Genomic DNA, 26065 nt, shown 5'->3' with positions numbered 1-26065 from the left:
CCCTATGGGGGGTTCTCTATCCTATAAATCACTGACATCCTCCTCACGTCTCAGAGGAGCGTCATCATACCATGGAGTCATTCGCCAAATCTAAGTGTTGTTTGTTTTATCATTAAGGTTTATCGTACTTTCCTTCTAGTCTCTCATTATTGAAAAGCTGTTAAGGCCATTACACACCAAGAGTGATGCAAATATACAAATTTGAGAGGCCAATTTGCACCCACCTGTCAATCACAGCAAGGCAACACATGTCAGAAGCGAATTTCTGAAATATCGACCTTGGTCTGAAAAAATAAAAGCTGCAATATCACTCAGCGAAACTTCACCTTTGATATGCATGGTTGCCTTGACGATATGTTTGAAAAATAGGCCACTATTGACATATGAATTAATCCCACGAATGAAAAGATGAAAGAGAAAAAAAATGCCCCGCGGTGTGTAAGGACCATACATTAACTCTTCATTTACATCAAACCAATGTAGCACTATTGAGTTATGACTTGTCTCCTTTCTTTTCTTTTGCAGGATTCTTGCTCTTTGTCATTTAACAGCACCAGCAGCAGTGATGAAGGCTCGTACGTAGTTCACCTGTACATGCATGACTTTCCCACCCAGGATATTAATTTCACCCAATCTGATGGTTCTGAGCAGGGGATGCGAACCACCGATCTCGGCCACCTACCTGTCCAGTTTGTTTTAAAGGGTAGGAGCTCTCTTGTTACCTTTTCTCAGACTGAAGCAGAGCTGCTTTGGAGACAGAAATAATGATTTAACTCATGATTGAGTTGAACCCAATGCTTGGAGCCAAACAATTACAGTTTTTCAGAGCCAAGTTAGCTAATTGACAGTAACTTCCTTTTTTCATACATTCAATCGTGGCATTCATGATGTTGGAAGGTCAGCAGGCTAGCTAGCTATCAGCTAGTATGGCTAGTTTGAACTTGGAAGGTCAGCTAGACTAACTAGTTAACCCAGATAACTTAGAAGTTGTTTCAGTTTGTAGCAACAGTGGTACGCTTCATAATATTAGCTGGTGTGAATGGAGCTTGTCATGTTTGTCGCCCGAACAGCAACAATGTTATTCATAAAAGCTGCAGCTCTGATGCACGCATGAGGTACTGGGCTGAATCAGAGGAAGCAGCATTGTGAAACATGTGATTCACAGACTGCAATAAAAAATCGAACCGTTCATAGACATTTTGAGTACAAAATCAAAGATTTTTCATTTTTATTTTTTTAACCCCATTAGGTAGGCACTGTGTCAGAATCTGATTTGGTCCAGAAGCTTCTTGTTGCAGGATTCTGTAGACAGTGAAATTACACTAAAAGTGTATTTGTCTTTATTGTTCCAGTGGACGCTGCAGTGCCATCCTGTACAGAGGGACTCTATCTGCCAAGGTTCCTGCCTCCAACCCCAGCCAACAGAGCTCAGCTGTACACTCCTGTCCGTCAGACCCTGTCAATCACCATCAACACAGAGGCAAATAACTCCATGTGAGGAAAAAGCAAGCAAAGAAAAACACATTTGGATATTAAAATACCATAGATATCCTGTGTACCTCTCTCACATGCTGGGTAGAGAAGGGATAATTATCAATTTGAAGAAAGTATTTCAACAGGTGCACAAATAATCTCACCTGATTCAGTACAAATACATTTATCAGTACAAATATTTGTACTGATAAATGTCAAGACAATCACACAATACAGGTTTAGATACAGGTGCTGCAAAGCATAACAAAGCAGTGCAGACCACATGTACTAACAAGTATGCATCCAACGCAATAAATCAATGACTCAATAAACCAATGAATAAATGAATAAATGAATAAATGAATAAATGAATAAATGAGTAAATGAGTAAATGAGTAAATGAGTAAATGAGTAAATTAATAAATTAATAAATTAATACATGGATACATGCATACGTGGATACATGAATACATGAACAAATGAATAAATAAATACATAAATTAATAAATTGATAAATTAATAAATGAATGAATGAATGAATGAATGAATAAATGAATGAATGAAAATGAATGAATAAATAAACAAACAAGCAAACAAACAAATTAATAAATAATTGTCCAATCATGCTGATAATCAATTGTATTAGGTTTAAAATATTTTCATGCCAAAATAAATCATATTGATTCAGTACCTGCATTCCGGTAGGTGGTAGCAGGTGGACTACCTGCATTCCGGTTAGCGGTAGCAGGTGACATGAAACTTTGTCTTTTTTGGCATTGACTTCAGTACAACTGTCAATGGGGACCTGTTCTCTGTTGAGTTGTGCTGGCAACCTGCCTGTGTGTTATATGGACAAACCTCACCGCTGTTTCAACTGGCATGGAGAGTTGATGATCCATTTTTTTTTTCATTTTAATGTTTGTGTGTCGATTGTAAACAAGGCTATAAGTCAGATATTGCACAATTGTTTATCGATCTATTTAAACAAGTATGAGACAGTAATTGAGTTATTGAGACACAGCTTTGGGACAGTTATTACACAGTTATTGAGTTCTTGAGACACAGCTTTGGTACAGTTATTACACAGTTATTGCACAGTTAACACATTTCACATTAGACTAGTGTGTGTGTGTGTGTGTGTGTGTGTGTGTGTGTGTGTGTGTGTGTGTTTGTGTGTGCGTGTGCGTGCGTGCTTGCATGCATGTGTGCGTGCGTGCGTGCCTGCGCGCGTGCATGAGAGTGTGTGTATGTGCGTGGGTGCACGTGTGTGTGTGTGTGTGCGTGCGTGCATGTCGGATGGGATTATGTGCATGAGGTAGGTGCAACAGTTAAAGTGTAAAGTGATGAAGTGATTCAAGTGTACAGTGAAGTGTTTGAATGAAGTGATCAAGTGGCTGGTTTAAGTGTTCATCAGAGTGATGCCTGTAGAAACTGTTCTTATTAGTAGGGTCATCTGTGGCACTTCCGTGACCGTGGAGAGCGAAGGTCCGTTTCTCAATGGATTTGTCATCTAGGAGGGTTAATAAACAAATTTAGCCGGGGTGTATTTTTAAAAAAGGCGGGGAAAATATTTGAGAGACCAAAATCCAAATGTCTGCCGTGGAAATTAACTTTTTAATGATTTGACCTACAATGATGCACAATACATGGTTTCAGAGCTTATTTTGGTCAAGGAATACATATTTGGTGTTTATATAATGATTTGACCTATTTTTGACCTTCAAATCCAAGATGGCTGCCAATTTTGAGCTCTAAAAGGCAGTTTTTTCAAAATCGTCATAGAGCCTTCATATTAGGCTTGAATGACAGGTCTTCTCATGATGAGTTGAATAATATACAGTATACGTACACATAAGTCATCTCTGAGGTCAATAAAGTCAATGTTTGTCTTTGAACTTGTCTTTGAACTCAGCTGACTGTCTAGCCCTAATCCCTGTTGCGCAATGTCCCTTTTCAGTGAAGTTTTAGTTTTTGTTAAGAGTATGGACTTTTAATCTTGACCTTGTTGGTAGGCAATGGCCCTTTTTCAGTAAAGCATTTTCAGATTAGCTCAGTGAGTCTGTGAAGCAGTCAGTGTCCGCGAGCTCGCTTTTTCTCTAACTAATGTTAACGTTACACACTTTAAGACAATTTGTTTGAGGATATCAACGTTATTCACTACTAAAGATAGTTCTACCATCAAGAACATATAAAACAAAAGCAAAAAAAAAATTTATTTGCAGAAGTCATCATTGATATTTGGTGTTAGCTAACGTTAGGTAACGTTATTATTTTTAGCTAAAGTTAATGTTATCTGTCTCCACACTTCTGTCAACTGACATATGCATTTGCTTTTGAAAATAAATAGTGTATAACAGCAATATAATAGCTTCATTCATATTCATATTCATATTCATAGCTGTCTGGCTGCACGTACATGACATTTGTTCGATGGGCTCCTGTAGAGTCACCTGTCATAGTGTCAATCTTGAAGTCGTCATTGTCGATGATCACGATAGCTGGCTTGCTGTCTGCGATCTCCTGTGGGCAGGTTGCTGATGCCTCCACATCCACCAGAGCCCAGTGGGCATAGAGGAGCAGTGTATCTGCATAGCTGATGCAGACACCACTCTTGTGCAGAGTGTCTACCAGATCTTTACTCCTTGTCATGCCATGGACATTTACGCCCAGGTTGATAGCAGTGGTTACATGCTGCCACTCCGACGTGCTGCCACTCCGACGTTCTGCCACTCCGAAATATCGGCACTCAGAAAGGGGGTCTATATTCCCCGTTTTTCACTAACCTCTCCCAGCCCCCACGCCAAACCTAACCTCCCCCCATGCCTAAACCTAACCTCCCCCAGACCCTAACCCAAAACCTAACCTCTCCCACCCCCACGCCTAAACCTAAGGTCGGCATTGCGGCTTCTAAGGTGAACGACCGCCAGTCCGAATAATGGAAGTTAACGTTCGGAGTGGCAGCATGTCGGAAAGGCAGAGGAACCCCGATAGCAGTGGTAGTGCGATGTCCAGTGATGTGGTACTGTATCATCGATGCCAGACTGAGTGTGGCTGGGCTGAGGTCAGCAGTTTTTCTCTCTGGCTGTTTTAGCCAAGTCAAAAGCTTCAACAGCAACTGACACATCTGTTCGCCTTCCTCAAGATGATCAATGCGAGGTGGCCAGGGAACAGTAGGAGTATCTTTGATTTTCTTTGATAGCCGTGGTGCCACGTTCTGGAGGAGCTGCTCATCGCTGATGCCAAGAGATGACACTGCAGTCTCTATGTAGTCACCACCACCCTCAACATCATAGACCCACTCGCTCTTGTTAAGTTCACTCCTCTCTTTGAAGCCAATTTTATCTTGATACTCATTAATGAGCAGACTTTTGACATAAGATGATTTGACATCACCCACTGGATAGACATAGTCACTGACGATGCGTCTGTAGTCTGCTAAAAAAGACTGCAGTGAACGGATCTCGCGCTCAGCAAAAACGTGTCTAAAGAACAAATTATTTGCCTCTGAGAGAGACACACTCTGGAGATGCATAGCAGCATCTGTCTTGAAGACTGTGTGGTGGATATGCTTCATCCAACAGGCATAGTGCTACATTATATCATTTGCGTAAGGATCTGACAGTGCTGTCGTTGACTCAATTAGTCGTGTGAGACGATCCCTGAGCTCCTCATCTTCTATAAGGATTGTGTGGCGCTTGAAGGAGCGCCATGCTGATGGTGTGTTGATTCTCAACAGCTTGCCTTGCTTCCTGTTCGGGTGCCTCATGTCCGTACCTTGCATACACCACACACATTTTGTTTTGTCATGGAGAGGCCCACCCACTGACGAACGAAGGCGCTTTGGTGATGGTCCCTCTGCCTCTTCATCACATAAAGCACTCTGAGCAGGCATTTCAGATCTTGACTGAGCATTTTTACTTTTGTTGTCTTTGCGTCGCCTGGCTTGCTTAAGCATAACTGAAGATTAAATAGAAATATAACATGACGAATGCATGTACCGATTGTTTGGCCCATCTTCCCAGGAGGTGGTGGTGTAAACATCATCAAATTTATCAAGTCCTGACCAGTCTTGGGCTTTTAATTGTAAGCTGTCCCATTTGCCTTGATTTATTGTATCGGTGCGCTTGCAAGGCTTGCCACATTTTAGGACACATTCATAGGACATTGTGTGCTTTGTCTTTCATTGGAAGGGAAAGCAACTCGCTATTATATTACTGTTATATTATATTGCTGTTATACGCTGTTTATTTTCAAAAGCAAATGCATATGTCAGTTGACAGAAGTGTGGAGACAGATAACAATAACTTTAGCTAAAAAATAATAACGTTAGCTAACGTTAGCTAACACCAAATATCAATGATGACTTCTGCAAATAAAAAAATGTTTTGCTTTTGTTTTACATGTTCTTATGGTAGAACTATCTTTAGACTAGTGAATAACGTTGATATCCTCAAACAAAGTGTCTTAAAGTGTGTAATGTTAACGTTAGTTAGAGAAAAAGTGAGCTCGCGCAAGTGCTGACACTGACTGCTTCACAGACTGACTGAGCTCATCTGAAAATGCTTGACTGAAAAAGGGTCGTTGCCTACCAACAAGGTCAAGATTAAAAGTCCATACTCTTAACAAAAACAAAGACTTCACTGAAAAGGGACATTGCACAACAGGGATTAGGACTAGACAGTCAGCTGAGTTCAAAGACAAGTTTCCTTTACTGTGTGCTGATGAAATTTAGTAGCCTAGGATTCAGTTTTAATTTCAAAGTTAATTTCATTGTTTGTTTTGAGTTGACCTTTAAATTCAGCTCAAGCAACTAACCTTGCTAGCTTTGCATACAGAATACTATTTTATGTTAGGCGATAGTGCAAAATTGTTTTTGGTTCATTATGAAAATGTGATGGGATGAACTGGACACCATTTTCTCAGTAGCCTACCCTATTTAATGGGAAACCGCAAATCAGCAACTGTTGTTTACACACAAACATTGACTTTAATGACCTCAGAGATGACTTCTGTGTACTTATACTGTATATTATTCAACTCATCATGAGAAGACCTGTCATTCAAGCCTAATATGAAGGCTCTATGACGATTTTGAAAAAACTGCCTTTTAGAGCTCAAAATTGGCAGCCATCTTGGATTTGAAGGTCAAAAATAGGTCAAATCATTATATAAACACCAAATATGTATTCCTTGACCAAAATAAGCTCTGAAACCATGTATTGTGCATCATTGTAGGTCAAACCATTAAAAAGTTAATTTCCACGGCAGCCATTTTGGATTTTGGTCTCTCAAATATTTTCCCCGCCTTTTTTAAAAATACACCCCGGCTAAATTTGTTTATTAACCCTCCTAGATGACAAATCCATTGAGAAACGGACCTTCGCTCTCCACGGTCACGGAAGTGCCACAGATGACCCTACTATATGTCTGGTTGTTTTGGTGTGTGGTAGTTTAAGTGTTCATCAGAGTGATGCCTGTAGAAACTGTTCTTATGTCTGGTTATTTTGGTGTATGGTAGTTTAAGTGTTCATCAGAGTGATGTCTGTAGAAACTGTTCTTATGTCTGGTTGTTTTGGTGTGTGGTAGTTTAAGTGTTCATCAGAGTGATGCCTGTAGAAACGGTTCTTATGTCTGGTTGTTTTGGTGTGTGGTAGTGTAAGTGTTCATCAGAGTGATGCCTGTAGAAACTGTTCTTATGTCTGGTTGTTTTGGTGTGTGGTAGTTTAAGTGTTCATCAGAGTGATGCCTGTAGAAACTGTTCTTATGTCTGGTTGTTTTGGTGTGCGGTAGTTTAAGTGTTCATCAGAGTGTTGCCTGTAGAAACGGTTCTTATGTCTGGTTGTTTTGGTGTGTGGTAGTTTAAGTGTTCATCAGAGTGATGCCTGTAGAAACTGTTCTTATGTCTGGTTATTTTGGTGTATGGTAGTTTAAGTGTTCATCAGAGTGATGTCTGTAGAAACTGTTCTTATGTCTGGTTGTTTTGGTGTGTGGTAGTTTAAGTGTTCATCAGAGTGATGCCTGTAGAAACTGTTCTTATGTCTGGTTGTTTTGGTGTGTGGTAGTTTAAGTGTTCATCAGAGTGATGCCTGTAGAAACTGTTCTTATGTCTGGTTGTTTTGGTGTGTGGTAGTTTAAGTGTTCATCAGAGTGATGCCTGTAGAAACGGTTCTTATGTCTGGTTGTTTTGGTGTGCGGTAGTTTAAGTGTTCATCAGAGTGATGCCTGTAGAAACTGTTCTTATGTCTGGTTGTTTTGGTGTACGGTAGTTTAAGTGTTCATCAGAGTGATGCCTGTGGGAACTGTTCTTATGTCTGGTTGTTTTGGTGTGTGGTAGTTTAAGTGTTCATCAGAGTGTTGCCTGTAGAAACGGTTCTCTCTCTCACATATAACCAACCACTTAACAAACACTTGTACCCCGCCGCATGCTTCTGACATATATTTTAGAGACCCCCACAAAGCTCAGATTATAACTAAAACCCTGATGTAAAGGCAGATCAACAGACATTACATACAAGTATAAAACAAACATAATGTAATATACATCTTTCCTCTGCTGCAGCAGCCATGTTGGTTCTGACCATGGACATATTATAAGATGGACTGAGCATTGGTCCTGTTCAGTGAAGCCGCTGCATGTTAGATCGCCGGTCTGGCGGTTGAATCCAGTATTAGGTCACAAGGCCCGCCTCCCCATGTTAGTGGATGGGAAAATCACAACCGAAATAATCACAGTATACGTCAGATAATTTTTTTCCAAAGGTGGTTTGTATCATTTTAGATAGTCATTATCATGCTAATGCCTGTGCAAGTGGTCATTTTTCTGATCAGTTTGTTTTTAAGTAGTTATTTGACATATAAAAAGGGATAAAAATGGATGATTGACAGCTGTGGCAGCCAGTCTCAAGCCGTCATTGGCTGGACAGGCACTTCACATTATAGATCTATCGTCATAGACAAGACACACGGCTTCATCGTTATCTAACGCTGCCTGGAGGTCGGGGTGGCTCTGCTGGGTGTGTGGGGCCGGGAGATGGGCTCTTAGCCTGGGTAGTGCAGGCCTGGAGGTCGGGGTGGCTCATGGGTTGGCTGTGCTGGCTACCAGACATATTAATGGACCGCAATAAAAAGAACATTGTTTTGAGAAAGGTGTGCGAGGAATTAACATTGGTTGGGGACTTAAGTAAGTTCAGAAAATATGTGTTAGTAGTTACTCCAGCTACGTTAGCAATATCGTTAGCCGCTTTCGCTAGTCGGCTGTTTTCATTATTTATCGGCTTAATACTATAACTTAACAACCGATAACGATAGCTGGAATAACACAATACTATACACATATTTTCAGAACTTACCAGGTTGTCCAACTGCCAGGAAATGTGTTTTATAACGTTAACTCCCGTCCCGGTGTAAGATGGGGCCTAATATGCAAGCACCAGCCATGAGCTAATCGCTAACTGGTTAGCCGTTAGCGTCACATAAACAGGTTTTATTTTTGGTATTAAAGCAACAAACGTTTTTATATGGATATCTCAGAGAAATGCTTTGACTGTGGGGATGTTCGTTCTTCACAAGCTCCTTTCTTAGCTGTTGTAAGGATATAGTTAACAGAGACGAGACTAGGCAGCTAGGATAACGTTACCACTGAGCTATATTAAATGGAACGTTACAACGTTGCTGCCCTTCACTATAGCCTATCAGTAAACAACGTAGCGTAAAGCGTCAAGGTTATATTTGTAAAACCAACATTTGCTCCAAAAGGAATTAAATCATAAAGTTAATCAAAATGCCACGGAAACAATAGGCTGCTTCGGATAATTCCCCCAGTGAGGCCGAGAGGAGCATACATGCCTCCACTTTTGGTCCGGGCTCAGAGCGCTGAGAGCGCAGCACAGCAGCACAGCAGCACAGCAGCACAGCAGCACAGCAGGTCTAAATCTCCGACAACCAAAATCAGATTTTCGTACAGGCGTCATTTTGATAAACTGATCTCATAGTGGGAATCTTCCTAATTAGTTTTGGCGAGACAAAAAATATTACAACTTAAAGTGCCATATTTGGACTGTATATAAATACACAACGCACTGTGTGCATTCTAGAAACAGCAGCTCTACATACGAAAGTTCAGAGGGGCGGGGAGCCCACAGAGGTTCTAAATCAATGGAGCTACTCCGCAGAATCTGGTTCACTGATCTGGCCGGATTTTGGCTTCAATAAAACATATGGGGAGGAGATAGGGACACTCCCTCCAATGATATATTTCAGTGGTTCTGACCCATAATACCATGGTCACATGACCCGTTACTCTCTACATCAAACCTTACATACAGTACACTAAATGTTCATCCAAACATTAGGCTATTTGCGTGGTGGCGTGCAGAAAACCTTTGGTGTAAGTTCCTGATGTATGGTATGGAGGGCCATGTTTATAGCATCTTCTACAGACCTGTTGGCTCAGTAGGTGAACTGCAGGGGGTCAGATGGATGGATGTTAGGGAGGACCTTCATGACCACAGAGGTCAAGGCAACAGGTCTGTAGTCTTTGAGCGCCACGGGCCTTTCGGGGCAGGGATAATCTAAATATGAAATAAAACATCTCAATGAAACCTCTCTCTCTGTCTGTGAGACAGTTACACTCTACTATGTGTTTGTTACAGTGTTTCAGAGCTGTTGTTCAGTGGGCCACACAACATGTCCTCCTTTGTGTTTGTTACAGTGTTTCAGAGCTGTTGTTCAGTGGGTCACACAACATGTCCTCCTTTGTGTTTGTTACAGTGTTTCAGAGCTGTTGTTCAGTGGGCCACACAACATGTCCTCCTCTGTGTTTGTTACAGTGTTTCAGAGCTGTTGTTCAGTGGGCCACACAACATGTCCTCCTTTGTGTTTGTTACAGTGTTTCAGAGCTGTTGTTCAGTGGGCCACACAACATGTCCTCCTTTGTGTTTGTTACAGTGTTTCAGAGCTGTTGTTCAGTGGGTCACACAACATGTCCTCCTTTGTGTTTGTTACAGTGTTTCAGAGCTGTTGTTCAGTGGGCCACACAACATGTCCTCCTTTGTGTTTGTTACAGTGTTTCAGAGCTGTTGTTCAGTGGGCCTCACAACATGTCCTCCTTTGTGTTTGTTACAGTGTTTCAGAGCTGTTGTTCAGTGGGCCTCACAACATGTCCTCCTTTGTGTTTGTTACAGTGTGTCAGAGCTGTTATTCAGTGGGCCACACAACATGTCCTCCTTTGTGTTTGTTACAGTGTTTCAGAGCTGTTATTCAGTGGGCCACACAACATGTCCTCCTTTGTGTTTGTTACAGTGTTTCAGAGCTGTTGTTCAGTGGGCCACACAACATGTCCTCCTTTGTGTTTGTTACAGTGTTTCAGAGCTGTTATTCAGTGGGCCACACAACATGTCCTCCTTTGTGTTTGTTACAGTGTTTCAGAGCTATTGATCAGTGGGCCACACAACATGTCCTCCTTTGTGTTTGTTACAGTGTTTCAGAGCTGTTGTTCAGTGGGCCACACAACATGTCCTCCTTTGTGTTTGTTACAGTGTTTCAGAGCTGTTGTTCAGTGGGCCTCACAACATGTCCTCCTTTGTGTTTGTTACAGTGTTTCAGAGCTGTTGTTCAGTGGGCCTCACAACATGTCCTCCTTTGTGTTTGTTACAGTGTGTCAGAGCTGTTATTCAGTGGGCCACACAACATGTCCTCCTTTGTGTTTGTTACAGTGTTTCAGAGCTGTTATTCAGTGGGCCACACAACATGTCCTCCTTTGTGTTTGTTACAGTGTTTCAGAGCTGTTGTTCAGTGGGCCACACAACATGTCCTCCTTTGTGTTTGTTACAGTGTTTCAGAGCTGTTGTTCAGTGGGTCACACAACATGTCCTCCTTTGTGTTTGTTACAGTGTTTCAGAGCTGTTGTTCAGTGGGTCACACAACATGTCCTCCTTTGTGTTTGTTACAGTGTTTCAGAGCTGTTGTTCAGTGGGTCACACAACATGTCCTCCTTTGTGTTTGTTACAGTGTTTCAGAGCTGTTGTTCAGTGGGCCACACAACATGTCCTCCTTTGTGTTTGTTACAGTGTTTCAGAGCTATTGATCAGTGGGCCACACAACATGTCCTCCTTTGTGTTTGTTACAGTGTTTCAGAGCTGTTGTTCAGTGGGCCACACAACATGTCCTCCTTTGTGTTTGTTACAGTGTTATAGAGCTGTTGTTCAGTGGGCCACACAACATGTCCTCCTTTGTGTTTGTTACAGTGTTTCAGAGCTGTTGTTCAGTGGGCCACACAACATGTCCTCCTTTGTGTTTGTTACAGTGTTTCAGAGCTGTTGTTCAGTGGGCCACACAACATGTCCTCCTTTGTGTTTGTTACAGTGTTTCAGAGCTGTTGTTCAGTGGGCCTCACAACATGTCCTCCTTTGTGTTTGTTACAGTGTTTCAGAGCTGTTGTTCAGTGGGCCACACAACATGTCCTCCTTTGTGTTTGTTACAGTGTTTCAGAGCTGTTGTTCAGTGGGTCACACAACATGTCCTCCTTTGTGTTTGTTACAGTGTTTCAGAGCTGTTGTTCAGTGGGTCACACAACATGTCCTCCTTTGTGTTTGTTACAGTGTTTCAGAGCTGTTGTTCAGTGGGCCACACAACATGTCCTCCTTTGTGTTTGTTACAGTGTTTCAGAGCTGTTGTTCAGTGGGCCTCACAACATGTCCTCCTTTGTGTTTGTTACAGTGTTTCAGAGCTGTTGTTCAGTGGGCCACACAATGCAGAGAAACAGAATGGATCAGCAGCAGGACAGTTCATCCTGACTTGGACACCATCTGAGGAGGAAGATGGAGAAAACCATCCCATCTGCTTTGTGGTCCAGGCAGTGAACAAGTCTGTCTCTTCTTACTTCATTAATTAACCTATCGAAATGTATCCCAAGTACACAATAACACTGTAGAGGTATTTCATTAACTTCTCCCTCATCATGTTTTTCAAGAGGGTATTATCACAATGACAATTACAGAGTTTACACTGTAACTATTTGCACTTGTGTTGTGTATGACTAAGGGGATGATTGAATAAGTTTCAATGGGATCTCCTCCTAACTCCCCGATTAAGTTTAAAAGGATTTGCATGAATTAAGGGGTGCATTTGTGTAAATTAATGAAAATGTAATCATCAGATTTTTCCAAAGATGTACATCACATTTTGTAACAAATTGATTTATTTCTCAGCCTTCAGCCTAACCCCATAAAGTATCACTCGGTGCTACGATGCGTGATTGTCAGCGTAGGAAATGGTGAGTAGAGTCAGTCCTACATTTCTCCATAATTCAATTTCCTTTGCTGATTTCCTGGTGTGATAGAGTTAATGTGAAATGTGTTTATAACTTATCTTTACAGAACCACCAACTTCAGCTGTCCCTCTTACAACTACAACACTGCTCAGTACAACTACAACCAACACACCATCTACAGTCACTACCACACAAAGTACAGCCACCATTCCCTCTAAAACTACACAAGTAACCACAACAACCATGACTACACCAACTACCGTACAAGATTCAACCTCCACTCTCTTTACAACTACACCACTAACTACAACCATGACTACACCAACTGCAACTACCGTACAAGATTCAACGTCCACTCTCTTTACAACTACACCACTAACTACAACCATGACTAGTACTACACCAACTGCAACTACCGTACAAGATTCAACGTCCACTCTCTTTACAACTACACCACTAACTACAACCATGACTAGTACTACACCAACTGCAACTACTGTACAAGATTCAACCTCCACTCTCTTTACAACTACACCACTAACTACAACCATGACTACACCAACTGCAACTACCGTAGAAGATTCAACCTCCACTCTCTTTACAACTACACCACTAACTACAACCATGGCTACACCAACTGCAACAACCGTACAAGATTCAACCTCCACTCTCTTTACAACTACACCACTAACTACAACCATGACTACACCAACTGCAAATACCGTACAAGATTCAACGTCCACTCTCTTTACAACTACACCACTAACTACAACCATAACTAGTACTACACCAACTGCAACTACCGTACAAGATTCAACGTCCACTCTCTTTACAACTACACCACTAACTACAACCATGACTAGTACTACACCAACTGCAACTACCATACAAGATTCAACCTCCACTCTCTTTACAACTACACCACTAACTACAACCATGACTAGTACTACACCAACTGCAACTACCGTACAAGATTCAACCTCCACTCTCTTTACAACTACACCACTAACTACAACCATGACTACACCAACTGCAAATACCGTACAAGATTCAACCTCCACTCTCTTTACAACTACACCACTAACTACAACCATGACTACACCAACTGCAAATACCATACAAGATTCAACCTCCACTCTCTTTACAACTACACCACTAACTACAACCATGACTACACCAACTGCAAATAACGTACACGATTCAACGTCCACTCTCTTTACAACTACACCACTAACTACAACCATGACTAGTACTACACCAACTGCAACTACCGTACAAGATTCAACGTCCACTCTCTTTACAACTACACCACTAACTACAACCATGACTACACCAACTGCAACTACCGTACAAGATTCAACCTCCACTCTCTTTACAACTACACCATTAACTACAACCATGACTACACCAACTGCAAATACCGTACAAGATTCAACCTCCACTCTCTTTACAACTACACCATTAACTACAACCATGACTACACCAACTGCAAATACCGTACAAGATTCAACCTCCACTCACTTTACAACTACACCACTAACTACAACCATGACTAGTACTACACCAACTGCAACTACCGTACAAGATTCAACCTCCACTCTCTTTACAACTACACCAACTGCAACTACCGTAGAAGATTCAACCTCCACTCTCTTTACAACTACACCACTAACTACAACCATGACTACACCAACTGCAACTACCGTACAAGATTCAACCTCCACTCTCTTTACAACTACACCACTAACTACAACCATGACTACACCAACTGCAAATACCGTACAAGATTCAACGTCCACTCTCTTTACAACTACACCACTAACTACAACCATGACTAGTACTACACCAACTGCAACTACCGTACAAGATTCAACGTCCACTCTCTTTACAACTACACCACTAACTACAACCATGACTAGTACTACACCAACTGCAACTACCGTACAAGATTCAACGTCCACTCTCTTTACAACTACACCACTAACTACAACCATGACTAGTACTACACCAACTGCAACTACTGTACAAGATTCAACCTCCACTCTCTTTACAACTACACCACTTACTACAACCATGACTACACCAACTGCAACTACCGTAGAAGATTCAACCTCCACTCTCTTTACAACTACACCACTAACTACAACCATCGCTACACCAACTGCAACTACCGTACAAGATTCAACCTCCACTCTCTTTACAACTACACCACTAACTACAACCATGACTACACCAACTGCAAATACCGTACAAGATTCAACCTCCACTCTCTTTACAACTACACCACTAACTACAACCATGACTACACCAACTGCAAATACCGTACAAGATTCAACCTCCACTCTCTTTACAACTACACCACTAACTACAACCATGACTACACCAACTGCAAATACCGTACACGATTCAACGTCCACTCACTTTACAACTACACCACTAACTACAACCATGACTACACCTACTGCAAATACCGTACAAGATTCAACCTCCATTCTCTTTACAACTACACCACTAACTACAACCATGACTATACCAACTGCAAATACCATAAAAGATTCAACGTCCACTCTCTTTACAACTACACCACTAACTACAACCATGACTAGTACTACACCAACTGCAACTACCGTACAAGATTCAACGTCCACTCTCTTTACAACTACACCACTAACTACAACCATGACTAGTACTACACCAACTGCAACTACCGTACAAGATTCAACCTCCACTTTCTTTACAACTACACCACTAACAACAACCATGACTACACCAACTGCAACTACCGTAGAAGATTCAACCTCCACTCTCTTTACAACTACACCACTAACTACAACCATGACTACATTAACTGCAAATACCGTACAAGATTCAACCTTTACTCACTTTACAACTACACCGCTAACTACAACCATGACTACACCAACTGCAACTACCGTACAAGATTCAACCTCCACTCTCTTTACAACTACACCACTAACTACGACCATGACTACACCAACTGCAACTACCGTACAAGATTCAACCTCCACTTTCTTTACAACTACACCACTAACTACAACCATGACTACACAAACTGCAACTACCGTACAAGATTCAACCTCCACTCTCTTTACAACTACACCACTAACTACAACCATGACTACACCAACTGCAAATACCGTACAAGATTCAACCTCCACTGTCTTTACAACTACACCACTAACTACAACCATGACTACACCAACTGCAAATACCGTACAAGATTCAACCTCCACTCTCTTTACAACTACACCACTAACTACAACCATGACTACACCAACTGCAAATACCGTACAAGATTCAACGTCCACTCTCTTTACAACTACACCACTAACTACAACCATGACTAGTACTACACCAACTGCAACTACCGTACAAGATTCAACGTCCACTCTCTTTACAACTACACCACTAACTACAACCATGACTACACCAACTGCAACTACCGTACAAGATTCAACCTCCACTCTCTTTACAACTACACCACTAACTACAACCATGACTACACCAACTGCAACTACCGTACAAGATTCAACCTCCACTCTCTTTACAACTACACCACTAACTACAACCATGACTACACCAACTGCAAATACCGTACAAGATTCAACCTCCACTCTCTTTACAACTACACCACTAACTACAACCATGACTACACCAACTGCAAATACCGTACAAGATTCAACCTCCATTCTCTTTACAACTACACCACTAACTACAACCATGACTATACCAACTGCAAATACCGTACAAGATTCAACGTCCACTCTCTTTACAACTACACCACTAACTACAAGCATGACTACACCAACTGCAACTACAGTACAAGATTCAATGTCCACTCTCTTTACAACTACACCACTAACTACAACCATGACTAGTACTACACCAACTGCAACTACCATACAAGATTCAACCTCCACTCTCTTTACAACTACACCACTAACAACAACCATGACTACACCAACTGCAACTACCGTAGAAGATTCAACCTCCACTCTCTTTACAACTACACCACTAACTACAACCATGACTACACCAACTGCAAATACCGTACAAGATTCAACCTCCACTCTCTTTACAACTACACCACTAACTACAACCATGACTACACCTACTGCAAATACCGTACAAGATTCAACCTCCATTCTCTTTACAACTACACCACTAACTACAACCATGACTATACCAACTGCAAATACCATAAAAGATTCAACGTCCACTCTCTTTACAACTACACCACTAACTACAACCATGACTAGTACTACACCAACTGCAACTACCGTACAAGATTCAACGTCCACTCTCTTTACAACTACACCACTAACTACAACCATGACTAGTACTACACCAACTGCAACTACCGTACAAGATTCAACCTCCACTTTCTTTACAACTACACCACTAACAACAACCATGACTACACCAACTGCAACTACCGTAGAAGATTCAACCTCCACTCTCTTTACAACTACACCACTAACTACAACCATGACTACACCAACTGCAAATACCGTACAAGATTCAACCTCCACTCACTTTACAACTACACCGCTAACTACAACCATGACTACACCAACTGCAACTACCGTACAAGATTCAACCTCCACTCTCTTTACAACTACACCACTAACTACGACCATGACTACACCAACTGCAACTACCGTACAAGATTCAACCTCCACTTTCTTTACAACTACACCACTAACTACAACCATGACTACACAAACTGCAACTACCATACAAGATTCAACCTCCACTCTCTTTACAACTACACCACTAACTACAACCATGACTACACCAACTGCAAATACCGTACAAGATTCAACCTCCACTCTCTTTACAACTACACCACTAACTACAACCATGACTACACCAACTGCAAATACCGTACAAGATTCAACCTCCACTCTCTTTACAACTACACCACTAACTACAACCATGACTACACCAACTGCAAATACCGTACAAGATTCAACGTCCACTCTCTTTACAACTACACCACTAACTACAACCATGACTAGTACTACACCAACTGCAACTACCGTACAAGATTCAACGTCCACTCTCTTTACAACTACACCACTAACTACAACCATGACTACACCAACTGCAACTACCGTACAATATTCAACCTCCACTCTCTTTACAACTACACCACTAACTACAACCATGACTACACCAACTGCAAATACCGTACAAGATTCAACCTCCACTCACTTTACAACTACACCACTAACTACAACCATGACTACACCAACTGCAAATACCGTACAAGATTCAACCTCCATTCTCTTTACAACTACACCACTAACTACAACCATGACTACACCAACTGCAACTACCGTACAAGATTCAACCTCCACTCTCTTTACAACTACACCACTAACTACAACCATGACTACACCAACTGCAAATACCGTACAAGATTCAACCTCCACTCTCTTTACAACTACACCACTAACTACAACCATGACTACACCAACTGCAAATACCGTACAAGATTCAACCTCCATTCTCTTTACAACTACACCACTAACTACAACCATGACTATACCAACTGCAAATACCGTACAAGATTCAACGTCCACTCTCTTTACAACTACACCACTAACTACAAGCATGACTACACCAACTGCAACTACCGTACAAGATTCAATGTCCACTCTCTTTACAACTACACCACTAACTACAACCATGACTAGTACTACACCAACTGCAACTACCATACAAGATTCAACCTCCACTCTCTTTACAACTACACCACTAACAACAACCATGACTACACCAACTGCAACTACCATAGAAGATTCAACCTCCACTCTCTTTACAACTACACCACTAACTACAACCATGACTACACCAACTGCAAATACCGTACAAGATTCAACCTCCACTCACTTTACAACTACACCACTAACTACAACCATGACTACACCAACTGCAACTACCGTACAAGATTCAACCTCCACTCTCTTTACAACTACACCACTAACTACAACCACAACTAAACCAACAGCAGCCAACACACCAAAAACAGCATCTACCACACACATTACAACTACCATTCCCCCTTCACCTACTACACCACCAATCACAACCTCAACACCTGCAGCCACACCTTCACCAACTACAGCTTCCACACCACCTGTAACCGAAACCCCGAACATACCAAGTACTGAAAGTCCTGAGCCGAGTGAGTATAACACAATACCTAATGTCAGGCACAAATGCATCACACTTGCTTTTTCTATATAAAAATAAAATACGTGATTTCAGAAAATCTCTTGCCTCCACAGAAGCATCAAATTATCAACATGCATTATGATGCATGTCATCACCAAAGAAAACAAACTGTAGATGTGATCGCTCCCGAACTTCCAGCCACAAACAAAATTTGCCAGCATTTAGCTGGTTTCTGGTGATAATTATGCCTCCTCCAGCGACAGCCAGGTCGGAGGCATTATGGATTTGGGTTGTCAGTCCGTACTTACTATACGTACGTCAGTCCGATGTTCGTTAAGGTGATATCTGAGGAACGCCTTGACGGAATTTCATCAAATTTGCCTCAAACGTGGGCTTGGACTCAAGCATGAACTGATTGGATTTTGGTGATCAAAGTTCAAAGGTCAAGGTCACTGTGACCTTTTGAATGCCATTTCATTTTCAAGCTCGTTAACGCAATATCTCAGGAACGCCTTGACGGAATGTCTTCCAATTTGGCTCAAACGTCGACTTGGACTCAAGGATGAACTGATTAAATCTGGGTGGTCAAAGGTCAGGATCACTGTGGCCTCACGAATGCCATTTTCAAGCTTGTTAACGCGATATCTCAGGAACGCCTTGACGGAATTTCTTCGAATTTGCTTCAAACGTCCACTTGGACTCAAGGATGAACTGATTTGATTTTGGTAGTCAAAGTTCAAGGTCACTGTGACATCACGACCACTCGTTAACATGATATCTCAGGAACGATGGAATTTAATCTCATTTGCCTCAAACGTCAACTTGGACTCAAGGATGAACTGATCACATTTTGTGGTCAAAGATCAATCAATTTCTTCACATTTGGCTCAAACGTGAAAGTCCGGAGAGACATGGATGTCGACTGCTCACTTGTTGGCAGAGGCATATTATATCCGCGGTGCGGTTGTTCTAGTTTCTACCCTGAACTCTGTCTCTATACCCCAGGAATGAGTCTGGAAAACATGGATGCTAGCACTTCCGTGTAAGAGTGAATGGGATTTTTGTATCAGGATTTTGGTTAAATGCATGAAATAAGGTATGTGGTTAACAAAAGCTTATGAAACAGCAAGTCTGTTTTCAGCAAGATAATCATCACAAACGAGGACCACTTTTATGCATTTAACCTAAATTCCCATACAAAAATCCTTTTTCCTTTTCCCCTATGAACCAGCAGCACCGGGCTAATAATAAGAATCTATTGTTATGATATTCTCTTTCTTTCTTTCTTTCTTTCTTTCTTTCTTTCTTTCTTTCTTTCTTTCTTTCTTTCTTTCTTTCTTTCTTTCTTTCTTTCTTTCTTCATTGTAATCATGAGTTGATCTGTTTCTCCAGGTTATGTTGTAGGTGTGAATATGAGACTTTCCTCTGAGACTCCACTGTCTGAAGACACCATCAGGAATGCAGTCCTACAACAGGTCTTTCACCACATCAAACATCAAAAGATCATGTATTACCTTTCAACTTGGAGTTTGAATAAGCATAGTTCATGTTAAGAATACTTCCTGATACTTGGTTTCCATGTGAAACTGGAATGCAGAATTTGGTTTTATGCCAATCAACACATATTTGTTAGGGACAACAACATGCGTCTGCTGTTAGTGATAGCTTGCTAACACGTATGCTTTAGTGCTGCGGAGAAAGATTATTTTAACTGTCTTGATTGTTTTGGATTACATCAGATAATCGATTGAATCGATCATACCTGGCAACATTGGGCTGTGAAAAAGAGGGGGATTTTCTGGGGTCTCGGTGATAGGGCTGGGTATCAAACTACAATGACTGACTGATACATTGACTGCTTGTGTATCTAGATGAAGTGAAATAATGTGCTATTTGACACACAATTACAAGACATTGACAAGCAGTACAGCTACAGTATACATAACACGACTGTTATAGACTACATGACATGAAGTCACATTGAGTAGAACCAAAAAGTTTAAAATAGATTGATTCAAAATAGAAAAGAAAAAACACTATTTTTATAAACACTATTACAATGTGATCAAAATGATCAAATGCTCCTTCAAACATTTTTTTTTGTAATTTTTTATGGAAGGCTTGTAAGTATGAATGGAACAAAGAATTGTTCTTAAAGTAAACCTTGAATTGTTCAGGAATATTCCCTTCACTTGAATATATTGTATAAATGAAAACACATACTTGAAAAATATGTATGTAGTATGAGTATGAGGAGCCCTCCATCTCTGAGCTATGTTTTTTTGCGCCAGTAAGACCCAGCAACAGCCAACGCCTCTGCCTCAAGGATAAATTCAACCCAGTAAAATCATTCAACAACAAAACAGGAGAACAAAGAATAGTGACTCTGTCTGTCTTGGTTCAGTTTGTGTTAAGAAATCCAGTCTCTGCCTCTTCAGATCCATCACATTACAGCTGCAATGTCTCAATGCCACACTTTCTTTTCTCTTCCAGATTAAAGAGGAACTGGTCAGACGAGGGCTGCCAGCAGACATTACTATAAGCCTCAGACGCATTAAGTAGGAAGTGGAAAAAGAGGACTACAGCGCTGCCTGCTGGCCACATACCACATTGTAAGAAATTTCAGGCTGCTTCAATTTAATCTTTGCTGCCTTCAAATTTCAAATTGATATGGGTTTATTTGTTGCTTTAAGGGTTAAAAAGTTAGACTAAAAATCTTTCATTGTTTCAATCTATTGTGAAAGTTGTCAAAGTTAAAATGACCGTGGATGACTTGTTATTATATGACTAAATATGATCCACTGTGATAACTGCAGAAGTAATTATTTTGAGTGAATATGATGGACCCTTATTCAATTCTTCAACATATGGATATGAATAAGATTAATACAATTTCTTTGTTTTATTGTTTGATACTAAGTTTCCTTGCTGCCTTAAAATGTTGCATTGGTTTAACTTAAAATGTGACATAGTTTTGTCCAATTCAATAAAGTTATCTTGTCTCGAAATGTATCATGGATTCAACTGTCATTCGACACAAATATCCTCTCAAGACATTGCCAAAAATATAAAACGCGTATTAAATTGTAATTGAATAGAATTGCAGAGGCAACAGCTGTTCTAACAGGGATACAATTCATTCATAAAACTTGAAGATAACATTTCACACGTGTGTGTGTGTGTGTGTGTGTGTGTGTGTGTGTGTGTGTGTGTGTGTGTGTGTGTGTGTGTGTAACATTTTAAAATAATCAAAAGTGCAATTACTTAAAAATACACATATTCAGTTTATAATTAAATAGATTCAATCATTCCACACAAATTCAGAAAACAGAATTTAAATTCAGTTGTCTGATGGAACAAATATCATCACTTTCAATTTAATCATTTCCACAAACACAAGATCTCAAGTCAAGACTTTAGAAACCTTTTCAAGTCATTTAAGTATAAATCAAACCCAATAAAGTTTGCTGTTACCTGGTTTTATTATTGTTTGTGATCTTTGCCTTCAAAGCGCTCTCCTCCCTATGTGGCAAACTGTTACAAGCAGAATCTGAGCAAATTGTGGACTGAGGAAAAAGTACTTGAAGAGACATCAACTTGAATTTACAACTGTCAACTTTTGGACCCACAGTGCAATCATTTGGCTTCAGAGCAGTTGGATTATGCTCTTTGGAATTCTAAAAAGAGGAGAAAATGAGCATAACATTACTCTAAGAATATTTCTCCATTCACTGCAGTTGTTTTGAAGAAGGCTAGCAAGCTCAGTGTGTTGTATTAACTTATAAAACGGCTCTCTCAAATCAAGCAATCTGATTGGTTCACAGCCATTGTATAAATCCAGTAACCCACTCCAATAACCCATGGCCATGGGTTATTGGTTGCCATGGCAACTCTCTTACTAAAAGCCTTTGGTTACCTCAAATGACAATGTAGAAAAAACAAATGGCGGAGACAGCTGTCAGATCCTTGTGAATCGATCTTCGCTTATAACTTTACTAATACTTCGCAGAAAATTATGTTTTGTACAAGAATAGACGCGGGCTAATGTCTTCTTTGCAAAAAAAAGGCTGTTAACCCTGCATTTAACCCCGCATTTAACCCCGTAACGTTAGTTGGTGTCGAGCTTTGCAGAAAGCATTCAGCTTCTCAGCAAGCGCTGAGAATGCAACGCTGCGCTCGAGCTGCGTGTCGGGCTTTCCAGAAAGCTCTCAGCTTCTCAGCAAGCGCCAGGATTGGCCAATGTCAACTTCAGTCTCCAGAACGATCCAATCAAATCACCCGCACGTTCTTGCGGTCCCGCCTTACAGTAGTGTTTCAACTGACTCTATCAGAATACCATGCCAGTCGGACTTATAGTATTATTATTATTATTATTATATTATCATACTTGGAAACCGTTTTATAAAAGCAATATAGCACTCGAGCTGCGTGGTGTTGTGGCATATATCCCGCTGCTCTGCAGTTATCCCACTCGGCCTGCGGCCTCGTGGGATAACAGCTGATCAGCGGGATATATTCGCCACAACACACTGGCTCTCATGCTATATTGCTTAAATATACTTCAATGCTCCAACTGACACATGCACTCTAGCACGCATGATTTTCACATGACTAAACAAAACATGACTTGTGCTGTAATTTAAAGTCTGAAGAAATTAGAACAGATTTGAGATACAAATGTAATTATTAGGTTGTTCCATTAATACAATTAAGGAAATATAATTTCTGAGGTTGAATGAAGGTAATTCTTAACATTTTCAATACTATTGTCAATGAGTTTCTTTCTTCTTGCAAAATGGGGGCGGCGGCCAAAACCGAATGCTATTTGGGGGGCTTTGGCCTGGAAAAGTTTGGGAACCCATGGTGTAGTGTATAATGTAATGTGGCCACATTAGCCTCTATTTGGACAATCAGTAGTTAATGTATTCATATACACTTTCATTGAAGTGACACATAGCAAGGCAGCAGTTCTGTTCTGGTTTCAGTCCTACATGAAAAGATGAAGCAATATGGTGGAGATAGAGCAAAGAGGCACATTTAATAATAGCTGCACAACAAATAGTCAGATCTTTGCTTTCTCATCACGTGGTTACCACTTTGTCAAGACGCTGCAAGATGCTTTGGAGTTGCAGCTTTGTGCCACACACCTCTGTTGCTTTACACACCTCCAGGCTGTGTTGTAGTACTCGAGTCCGGACTCATTTTCGGGACTTGTGACTCGATTTGGACTTGAGCACTGATGACTCGGACTTTGACTTGAGCATTCATGCTTTCGGACTCGGAAATTGGAGACGAGGACTCGGACTTAATAATTTGGCAAAAGATACCTACGCCGTGACATGATTAAATGTCTTGCAAAGCCAGGCACGTGTGTTCCCCCTACATACGGATTCACACTCATGATCAGTAACTCTCAACTTGGACTCATCTAATTGGGGACTCGACTTGGACTCCGACTCGAACACTGTTTGGGGACTTGAGACTCGATCTCACACTCGAGATTAGAGACTTGACTACAACTCTGCCTCTAGGAGTCTCGGTACCAGGTTATCAAGTCCTGAATGACTGCAAAACCATTTTTGTTTGACCAAAAAGTCTCCTCCATGTAGCCAGTGCTCAATGCAGCCAAACAGGTTTCAGCACCTTGGACAGCGACGCCACGGAGGAGCGTCTGTGCGTCATGCCTAACTAAGTCTACTAATTCTTCTCACCTGTGTGAGCTCATCAGGCAGTGGTACGCAACCTTGCCCTACTCAGGAGCCACATTGACCCAAACAAAATCTTTGCAAGAACCACAATCCCAAAAAGTCCCTTTCCTCCCTTTATTTATTTAGTTTTTTTTTTTTTTTATGTATTTTAAGTAGGACTTAAAAGAGCCACAATTACCCATAAAGAAGCCACATGTGGCTCTAGAGCCTCAGGTTGAGTATCACTGACTGATAGAGCAACGCTGAAAGACTTGTGCCTCTATTGTTCCACCTCCTTTTCCCCTGAATTTTAGAATAGAGAACCAAAGTGAATGTCACTTCCTGCTTCAGCACTGTACCAGAGATTTTCATCTGCCATTTATTTTCCCATACACGTTTAGTAAAATGCTTATAAATATAATTGTACTTGTTCAAACCAAACGGTTCAGATATATTTAGAAACAGGAGAGACCACATAACATTTCACTCAAACCAAAACGTAGAAAAATTGTGGGTTTCAAGCGGTTTCAAGAAAATATTTTTGGTCAGAGTGAATTGTTCTATTGTCTCTCTCCCCATTCTACAGCTGAACCGTTTGGTTTGACGAAGTAAAACTATTTTTATACGCATTTTACGAAACGTCTATGGGAAAATAAATGGCGGATGAAAATCCTTGGTACAGTGCTGAAGCAGGAAGTAATGTTCACTTTGGCTCCCTACTGTATTAATTATATATGATATGATATTATATTTTTGATAATTGCAAGATCAAGTCCCACTCCTGATATTCGCACCACACTTGCACTTCTAAAAATAATCTGTGTGAAAATTGAGTAAAGAAATCCGTCCAATACCGTCCATACCTGGAATGAAAGTTATTTGTGGAGAAGCAACATCAAACAATACAGATAATTCTATTTAAAAAGTAATTGCTACAGTATGAGATTGTTTAAGATGCTAAATATATCATCTTGATGTGCATCATTTTCAGAATTCATTGCATTTAAGATACAGTGTCAATGCCAAACTCTACATAATTTAAAAGGTCCCTTAATTGAATGGGATTTCTGCTTTACTATTAGAAAGAAAGAAAGAAAGAAAGAAAGAAAGAAAGAAAGAAAGAAAGAAAGAAAGAAAGAAAGAAAGAAAGAAAGAAAGAGTCCATCTACAGTATCTGGATAGAACAGGAAGGGGGAGCTGCTGTCAAAAGAACCCATCAAACAGCAGTGTCAGAGCGTTATGTCACAATATTTTGAAATTAGATCTGTGTGTGTGTGTGTGTGTGTGTGTGTGTGTGTGTGTGTGTGTGTGTGTGTGTGTGTACAGGGAGGCTGGAAGTAGATGTGCTGCCGGTGGTGGGCTGTAACTGCAAGTGTAAAAGGCTACTGAGGTCACTGGTGTCCACGGCCGAAATAGAGTACCGCAGGAGTGA

General features: G+C 40.8%; 1 long non-coding RNA gene across 1 annotated transcript; it reads left to right on the top strand.

Annotated features, from left to right (window-relative positions):
- The first annotated feature begins 1345 nt into the window (after positions 1–1345).
- On the top strand, positions 1346–13121 carry LOC310780119. The gene is made up of 4 exons (XR_014552905.1): positions 1346–1494; positions 12190–12336; positions 12681–12745; positions 12849–13121. It is a non-coding gene; the product is annotated as an uncharacterized lncRNA (long non-coding RNA).
- The last annotated feature ends 12944 nt before the right edge of the window (positions 13122–26065 follow it).

This window comes from Poromitra crassiceps (genome assembly GCF_964638095.1).
Source record: "Poromitra crassiceps genome assembly, chromosome: 7".
NCBI classification, from domain to species: domain Eukaryota; kingdom Metazoa; phylum Chordata; class Actinopteri; order Beryciformes; family Melamphaidae; genus Poromitra; species Poromitra crassiceps.
This window is presented reverse-complemented; position numbering and strand designations above follow the sequence as displayed.